At 44.4% G+C, this 9,210-nt stretch overlaps 1 protein-coding gene across 2 annotated transcripts in view; it reads left to right on the top strand.

Annotated features, from left to right (window-relative positions):
- Positions 1–5,281: 5,281 nt before the first annotated feature.
- Positions 5,282–9,210, top strand: part of Exoc2 (exocyst complex component 2) — a 160,679-nt gene continuing 156,750 nt past the window's right edge. The window contains exon 1 of one of the 2 annotated variants that reach the window (XM_057787504.1): positions 5,282–5,389. The gene's annotated coding sequence lies outside the window, so the exon portion shown is untranslated. Of the gene's footprint in view, positions 5,390–5,649; positions 5,798–9,210 lie in introns of those variants that run through there. The other variant, XM_057787503.1, reaches the window with a different exon arrangement.

The following is a 9,210-nucleotide window of genomic DNA, read 5'->3' as shown; positions in this document are numbered from 1 at the left end:
AACTTTGTAAGGATCCTCACATATCCTTAGGGTTGGGAAAACTGTTGTTTATATCAAGGAAGCATGCCATTCATGTCCATGCATTCATCTAAATTTCTAACCTGTGACTGGGATGGGCATTTATCACCCTAAATAGAAAGAAAACATAAAAACATAACCCATATATCTAGGGTCTGAAGAATGTGGTCAAGCATGGGAAGAATTGCTTAATGGAAAACGCAGAAATTCAATAAAAAATAAAAAATTGAAATCACAGCTCACTTATTTATCGTTATATTGTTTTCTTTGTATTACTTTACTGCACAGTTAACCCTCAAAATGCCTTTAGATGATTGTACCTTAGCACAGCAATTATTTACAGGGTGGGAGGCTATCAGGGAGGTGTGGATGTGATTGAGGGCCAGGGAGCAAAGGATTATAGAAACAGAGAGGTGGAGAGCGCCACCTTGAACTTCTGCTAGAATGGACTATAATATAGGCAACAGAGTCACAGAACAAAGCCTCTGGGGACCCCACCTTTCAATTGAACAGAAGAGTAATTAGTGTGATCCACTCCTATGGCAGGCAGAATTATTTGGAAAAACTGCACTAACACCACCCATATGCCCCATTCCACCCAGATGGCCAGACAGAGGTGCCAGATGAAAAGGTCTTGAAGCTCTGCCAGAACTCCTTCAGAGGGTTGCTGCTGAAACCTACGTGTGAGATTTCAGGGCTTTAAAGCACTTGGGCACTCTCCTCTCCAACCACCCAATTTTAAAAATGAGAAAACTGAGTCAAAAACTCAGGGGTCACATGTAGGAAACAGAATGTGGGTTTTGGATTTTCAGTGTAATTTTCTTTCAATCAACAATGCTGTCGTCAGTTCTAGATTCTTTCAGGTCTGTGGATATTTTTGTTTCCTGTGATTTGAGTGTTTTTAACGATCAGTGAGAAGGGGAGTGCTTCTCCACTCTACAGTCGAAGTGTCTCTGTTACAAGGGTGCAGTCAGGGAGAACAAAGACTTCCCTTGGCAAATTGGAAAGCATGTGTGTGCTGGAAACACTCCCCCAGCGTTCATTTGTGCGTGTGCTCCTATGTTTTAGGACCCCAGAAATAGAAAAACATGTGGACAATGGGCTGCTCCCTGATCTACAGGGTAGTAGGTATTTGTGGATGAAGACATCCAGAGTGCTCACAACACAGCTACCTTTCCCCATAGTTTCTCATATGCGCAGTAACAGTACTGGTGTCCTGTCACTGCCTTGAGAACCCCAGGTCGGTCTCTGTGAGAGACACACATCTGAGCCTTCTAATTTAGCGACGTCCTGCTGGACATAGGGAAACCTGTCATCACAGACTGAAAGGGCAGGGATAACATTTTTGTCATATCAGAATTTTAAAATATGGGATCTGAAGACAAACTGGCAAACTGTATGCAAGCTGGTACCCTGAACAGCGCGAAGCCTCGCTAAAGGAGGGGAGCAAGACTCAAGTCTCGTAGGCAGCATGATCCCGCAGCTGATCCTTCTGGTCCCAGTGGGAGATACCTTGGTAAAAAGCCAAGATCTCTGCCCAACCCTTTTCTCTACAGGATACTACCGCATCCATGGGGAAACTGGGAATAGGTCGCATTTTCTATGTCCGTCTATAGTCACTTACATGGCTAACAATGTGCAAATTTGTTTTGTTCAAACTGAACCAGGTGTACCTGTCTCTAAGTAGAAAAGAATCCAAAATACCTAATATCACTGAGAGAGAGAGAGAGAGAGAGAGAGAGAGAGAGGGAGGGAGGGAGGGAGGGAGGGAGGGAGGGAGGGAGGGAAGAAGGGAGGGAAGAAGGGAGGGGGAGAGGGAGAGAGAAACAGAGAGAGAGAATCACCTGCTCCTAGCTAGCAATATAAACTCAATTAAAAGCTGGGTGTAATTAGAACAACCATATAATCTCATCACTTGGAAGCAAAGGCAGGGGAATTTCAAAGCCAATCTGGGCAAGCAATTAGACTCTTTCAAAACACTGATAGCAAAAAAAAAAAAAAAAAAAAAAAAAAAAAAAAAAAAAAAAAAAGAAAAGAAAAGAAAAAACTAAAAGTAATTAAAATGCTACATCTGGCTGGGCGGTGGTGGCGCATGCCTTTAATCCCAGCACTTGGGAGGCAGAGGCAGGCGGATCTCTGTGAGTTCGAGGCCAGCCTGGTCTACAAGAGCTAGTTCCAGGACAGGCTCCAAAACCACAGAGAAACCCTGTCTCGAAAAAAACCAAAATAAATAAATAAATAAATAAATAAAATAAAAATAAATAAAATGTTATATCTGGTTAGAACTCCCCTATTTATGAAATGAAGAAATCTTAATTCCTGGTCACATATAACCACAGTATTTGGTTATTTCTGCGCTGGGGAGGGGGCAGGGATTGGAGCGTACCCTCCTAGGATGCTAACTGAGCCATTTCCACATTCTGACCCAGTTTTTTCCCCCAGGCTATGCGGCTCTAATACATCTTTGGCACAGAGAGCCTTTCCTCGATTTCTTCCCTCCCTCATGGACCACCTACAGACATAGCCTACCGCCAGAGACACCCAGATGTAAACACAGGTGTTCAGCACATCTGCACTATCACACTGGATGGCAGTAATAGCCATATGGTTGGGGTAAGAGTAACACCATACCTCTTCTTTAGAGCCAAGTATATTTACAATTTTCAAAAAGAAATATGCAAATTTCAAGTAAATAAAAAGCCCACAGGGCTCCATTTCACTGTAAACTTGATCAGAGACATATGACCGTGTGGAGGACTTCCCACATGGAGATCTAAAGCCAGTGAAAAATGAAGCTGGCTAAGCCCATGCCAAGGCATTTGCTAGGTGCACACAATAGTTAAAGTGAAGGTGAAAAGAACATGAGTCAAAGGGATTCCTAAACCAAGAACCATGGCTAAGGAATTGCTCTAACAGCTCAGTATTGTGACAACCTTGCAAGATTTCAAGTCCTCTCTGTAGCTTTAAACATGAATTATCTCAAAGCTGGTGGTATTTATTGAAGCATGTCAGCCATCACTATACGGTCAGGATTTATTTATCAAGTATTTCCCCCCTTTTTTTTGCATGGCCATTTAGTATATTTTGAAGCAGACGACTGGAAACAGGTTCCCCCACGGCTCTGGTGTTACCATAACAAACACTTGAACTTCAGCTTTTCATCCAACAGGTATTTATCTAGAGTGAAGCACACACAATCCCTTCCCTCGAGATGTTCAGGGCTGGGACAAAAAAGTAAACAAAGAGACAGTGCTCTGTTGACAGGCTGTGGCTACTGGTCTTTGGATGACCAGCCTGGAGGACTGAATAACTGTCATAGTGGGGTCTCTATGGTATACACAATGACAACTGGACTACTCCAGCCAGGACCTTGGAGTCTGTGAGTTAAATGACTGACTGATCGTTAGTTTCTACAAAAAAGGAGCGTTAAGAGATGGCACATTACTAAGCTGCATTGAGGGCTAGGTTGCATGCTAACTATGGCCCCTTTCAAACTGACATGCCATGCAGTACTGAGTACTTAAGGTGCTGATGTAAGGCAAAACAGATACATAAATTATCCAAGGAGCAGAGCACAGAGCAGAGTCTTCCACTGTTTCCAAAGATTGTTTGGGAGAGGCTACAGAGGACTGCGTCAAAGTCCTTCTTTTTAGTTCTAATGAAATCTGAAACAGTGTTGAAAGCATACACCCGTACAATGATTTGTAATTGCCCCAGCAGCTACTATTGCGATTTTAGGTTTAACGATTTTATTTTTCTGGCAACCTCTGCACTACTGTTTGCTAGTTGGCTTAGAGTTTGGACCAGAAACTTGAGGGAGAAACAAAAAAAAAAAAAAAGAAAGAAAGAAAATTGTACCAGTGTTCTTTATAATAACAAAGGAGTCCCTTTCCTCTTCTGAGTGTTTCTGTTTCAGTAGTATGGTATATTTATTATTATTTTTTGATCCAGGAAAAATCTGTGAGTTCTCAAGACCGAACGTTCTGGCTTTGATGGCAGGACAGCCTAACCTGAGAAATGGCGTGCACTGAGATCCAAAGGGTTTGGTTTCACTGTGAAAAGATGCATGACTGCCAGACATTTCTTACAGTATTTCCTTAGGACCTCTGCTGCCAAGTCTCTCTTTCATGTTTAAAGAGTGTACCCTTGCTATTCAAGATTGATGGTTCTGGAAACACTTAGACATATCTTCTCACAAAAAGGAGAGAAAAATGAAGCCGCACTATATCCTTATTTTTTTAAAAAAATTATTATGATCATATGTGCATTGGTGTTTTGCCTGCAGGTATGCCCATGTGAAGGAGCCAGATCCCCTAGAATGGAGTTACAGACAGTTGTGAGCTGCCATGTGGTGCTGGGAATTGACCTTGGGTCCTCTGGAAGAGCAACCAAGTGCTCTTAACCTCTAAGCCAGCTCTTCAGCCTCTGTACTACATCTCTTAATTCATATTTCTCTTACAACACCCCCTCCATGAATATACTGAATAAGTGCATAATTCAACATAGAAGGGTATTTAAGAAGTAATGGCTTAGGCTGTTGTTGGTCTTATAAAATGATGCTCTTGACCAACACCCTGCAGCTAGTTCTCTCCCCAGCCACAGCAACACAACCCCAAGCAGACCCCTGTTCTCTGTCTCCCCCATCGTCCTTGTGTACAGACCACTATCCTGCGTTGCCTGAACTGCCACAGAAGAAGAAAGCCACAGAGGAATGCTGACCTTGCGTTTAGCTGACCATCTCCAGAGCTACACAGTCCAGCCCATAGGGGGGGGCAAATTCAAAGTTTAGGAGTTCTGGGCTGTAGATTGGAGTCATTTCTACATTTTTGGGGTCTTGAGAGTTTGCAAGTCAGTTTGTCTCTCAAGCCCTTGGAACCCCAAAGCTCTGACCTCTGGGGTCCCTTAATATGGCAGGCACTCCTAGCTCGATGGAGTCCTTTGACTGAGGTCTTACTCCTGACCTGGTGCTGTCTTCAGATCTGCTGAGGACCCTCCACCACCTTCTACAGTGAGCCTAACCCACTGCACCCTCTTAACCCCGCTCCCCTTTCCTCTCATCCCAGGCTTCCACTTTCTCTCTCCTCCTTCCTGATTCCCTTTCCTTTGCTCCTTTCCCCACCAATTCCTTTTCTCCTTCCCTCCTCTCTACCTTCCTCTCCTTCCCCCTTCTTTACCTTCTCGCCCCTCCTTCTACCCTCCCCTTTGGTAGGAAAGGCGGTCCATCCAGGGCTCGGCGCTCGGCTAGGCGGCGGATCGACGCGCTCGGCGCTCGCAGCGTGCGGAAGTGCGGCCCTCCGGCTGGCTGCTGCGGCCCGGAGCTGGGGCGGGTCGGCGGGTATCTGTCGCCGGCTGCAGGCAGTGGAGGCTGGAGGTGAGTGTGGCGTCCCGGCCGAGAATGCCCCGGGTCCGGCGGGGAGCCGCGCGGCACGGGATCGTAGGGTCTGGGCGAGCTGGAAAGGCACAGTGAGGAGCTTGGGGCGCGGGGCTGCGTGTGGGAGTCGCCGAGGAAGCCTTTCTGCTCGCCGCGTCCGCCTCCGCGCAGGCCGCCGGGCTGGATCCTGGGAGGAGCGGCCAGTGTGGACTGCTGGGCTTTTAATCTGCTGAAGACCTCTGCACTGCACTGACGCGGGTGGGAAGTTTCCGTGGTATCTTTACGACTCCGTGAGTCGACTTGGTGAAAGCAGCAAGTGCTTGTTTCTAAGTCAGCCACACCTCTTAGGCCATTTGGTGCTCTATACTGAAAAGCTAAGGCCACCTGGGATCCCTCTACAAATTCATAGTAAGTCTTTGTTTATAAAGCTTAGCGCGTGATGACCCCTCCTTGGTATCAGATTCAGTCAGTGGCAAGAAATTGAAAGTCAAAACAAGGATGACCTAAGTGTGAAAAATTAGGGATTTGCAAGAGCTCGGTAAAGACACGAATGCATGCTCGCTGCTTACATGTTCTCTTTTGTTTGACTCAGTAGACAGTATTTTTAAGTAGGGGAACAGAATGTTCCCCCATCTGTTGGGAACAATTCTTGGAGTCGTTAGAAAGAGCCCCCCTTTTATTGTCAATTATTTAATTTTGTGTACCAGATATTTTGAATTACCTTTCAAAGGGTGATAGATAAACCTCGTAGATTAAGTTCCAAACGTTTTGTAAATGCAGTGTTATAATTTGGGGCTTCAACTTTTGCCACTTAAAACTTCTGAAAGCACTTCCATGATCTTACCTATGGAAGTATATAAAATACGTAGACAGTGTAAGCATTCACTAACCGTACGTCACAAATCATTTTATCTTAAAACAATTTTTTGAATACATGTAATTTTACCATTTATTAAAGATGAAAGTATTAGTGCTGGATGTATTCATTTCTTTTTACATAAAGAATTGTTTTAGCCAGTGTGGTGGTGCATGCCTTTAATCCTAGCTCTCAGGATGCAGAGGCAGGTGGCTCTCTCTCAGTTTGAGGCCAGTCGGGTCTACAAAGTGAGATCCAGTACAGCTAGGGCTGTTACACAGAGAAACCCTCTCTCAACCAAAAACAAACAAAAGGTTAAGTCTTGGTTAAATATTTGATACTACAGGACATTGAGCATCTTCAGCGTTTTTCAGAGTTGATTGATATCTTAATTTTATAATCAATATCAAGAACTTTGCTCTATATAAATATGTATGTAGACAAAATGGCAGAAGTATAGTTAGGACCATTTTGGAAATTATTAGTAGTTTGTCCTGACTCCCAAGCAAAAGTCACTGGTGTTCTTTTAGAACATTCAAATCAGCAACTGAAACAGCAGTTCTTCAGATGAAATTTCTCACGCAACTCGAGTCAGAGACCCAGTCTTTTGATGATTACATGTTGAGGAATGCCAGCAGGAAGTATTTAATCTTTGTTTTCTGTAATCAAAGCATTTTTTTTTCTTTAGGAAGAGAGCACTCTGTATATATAGCATGTTAGTGTTTTCATTGCCGTAACCAAGACCTGCCAGAAGATACTTAAGGGAGGAAGGGCTTTCTCTGGCTTCCAGTTTGGAGTTATACGGCCCATACCAGAGAGGAAAGCATGGCCGCAGGCAGCTCCATGGTGGCAGGACTATGCCCTGGACTCCTCACCTCTTGGTGAAAAAGGAAGCAGACAGAAGTTAGGATGTGAGCTGGACTTGAAAACCTCAAGTTCCTGACCCTAGTGACTCTCTTTCCCAACAGGGTTCTTCATCCTAAAGTCTTCAGAACTACCTAGAACAGTGTTGGGAGGTGGGGAGGAAGAGTTCAAAACATTTGAGCCCATAGGGTTTTGTATTCAAATAGTGACACACAGTGAAATCACAGCAATTCTTCACATACAGTAAATTTGCTCTGAATTAAAGTGTTTCAGTTGAACACTTCTTGGGTGTTTATTATACGCAGGCACAGAGAGAAGGTCAGAACAAAGGCTGGTGAAGTTGGATTGGGTTCTGCTAGTAGCAACACCTTGGGTTTGATTTTTGAATTTATTTTTGATCCTGTGTCTTCAGAAGACTTTCATTTTGCCTTTTCTTTTTTCTCTCCTTCCTTCCTTCCTTCCTTCCTTCCTTCCTTCCTTCCTTCCTTCCTTCCTTCCTTCCTTCCTTCCTTCCTTCCTTTCTTTTTTGCTACCTCCACATTCAGTTATATGGCCCTATGTGACTTACAAAATCGCCACCCACAGTTTAAGAATCTGCATTCTGGTGAAGACTTTGTATTGGATACAGTCCCTAAGTGTGTAGCAACAGCAGGAAATGCTGGCGATAGACTTGTCTCTCAGTTACTCTAGCACATATTTTCTGGTATTATTTCTTTTGAGATGGTCTCGCTGTGTGCTCAGGCTAGTCTTGAACTCCTTGGCTCAAACGGTCCTTCTAGCACAGCTTCCTCAGTGCTAGGACACACCACCATGCCTGGCTTGTCTTTACTCACCTCTGTTGGGCCCAGGTTCCTAGGGGTGCCTGCTGCATAGTGTGTACAGTGTGTTTGTAAATGTTTATCCAGTGGAGGGGCTTTAGGCTTACGTTGATAGTAGGCGATTTTGAGATTGATTGGAGTGGGAAATAACATTGATTAGATTACTGAGCAGTATATGGAAGTGTTGAATGATTTTAAACTCTGGGAAGTGTGTGGACCCCCTGGATTGCCTGCAAAGCCGGGATGGTCCAGGCTGTTCACTATAATCAAACACTTTAAGCCGGGCGGTGGTGGCGCACGCCTTTAATCCCAGCACTTGGGAGGCAGAGGCAGGCGGATCTCTGTGAGTTCGAGACCAGCCTGGTCTACAAGAGCTAGTTCCAGGACAGGCTCCAAAACCACAGAGAAACCCTGTCTCGAAAAACCAAAAAAAAAAAAAAAAAAAGTTAAACACTTTACAGTATATTTATTTTGATTAGAGGAATGTTTGCCTATTGGTATGAGCCTACAAACTTGATATAATTGTAGAGACATTGTGAAATTTTGAAGTTGTGAATATACACGTTGGCCTTTCTGGTCTCAGTTTGGAAATTAGAGTCCACGTTGTTTCAGTATAGGAGTAAAGGCAACCATTTATGGCTCCACACACTACCTTCAGCAAGCTGCATCACCTCAGCTGCCTGACTCAGCAGCTTTGGGCCTTGGTTTCTCCTTTTTGTGTATTCAGAGACTATAAAAAACTTGATTATCTCAGCCATGTGTGACGGTGTATCCCTGTATGGTCAGTACTGGGGAGGCTAATGCAGAAGGATGCTGAGGAAGAGATCAGCCTGGGCTGCAGATGTTACCCTGTCTCAAAGCAAAAATAAGCAAAATAGGCAAACAAGAACAGCAAGAGACATCACCAACTGGAGTATCTCAGTCTTTGAATCTAAAAATCCCCGCTCCCGTGAATCATGTTCCCACATTGTCACTCAGCACTTGTCTTACTCCTAGACCAGGGGCTGGGATTAATGAAGCCCAACTGACACAGGCAGTAATTCTGGTCATCCCTGTCTCTCCCTCCAGCATATGACCCAGGCATTCAAAATGACATCAGCCTGGATTAAGAAGGGCCATTTTTGTCCTCTCAAAAAAAAAAAAAATAGCTTGAACCACACAGTTGTCATGGGTTGGGTGTTCAGAGAAGAAAGGGTCTGGTGGGACAGAGTGAGAGGGGAAGGTCTGAGGAGTACAAAGAGCCAAGGAAAGCCTGTGAATGTGGGTGTAACTTGGACTGCCTC

The sequence above is a fragment of the Chionomys nivalis genome, chromosome 13 (assembly GCF_950005125.1).
Source record: "Chionomys nivalis chromosome 13, mChiNiv1.1, whole genome shotgun sequence".
Lineage (NCBI taxonomy): Eukaryota > Metazoa > Chordata > Mammalia > Rodentia > Cricetidae > Chionomys > Chionomys nivalis.
The sequence above is the reverse complement of the archived record's forward strand: the minus strand, read 5'-3'. Positions and strand labels throughout refer to the sequence as shown.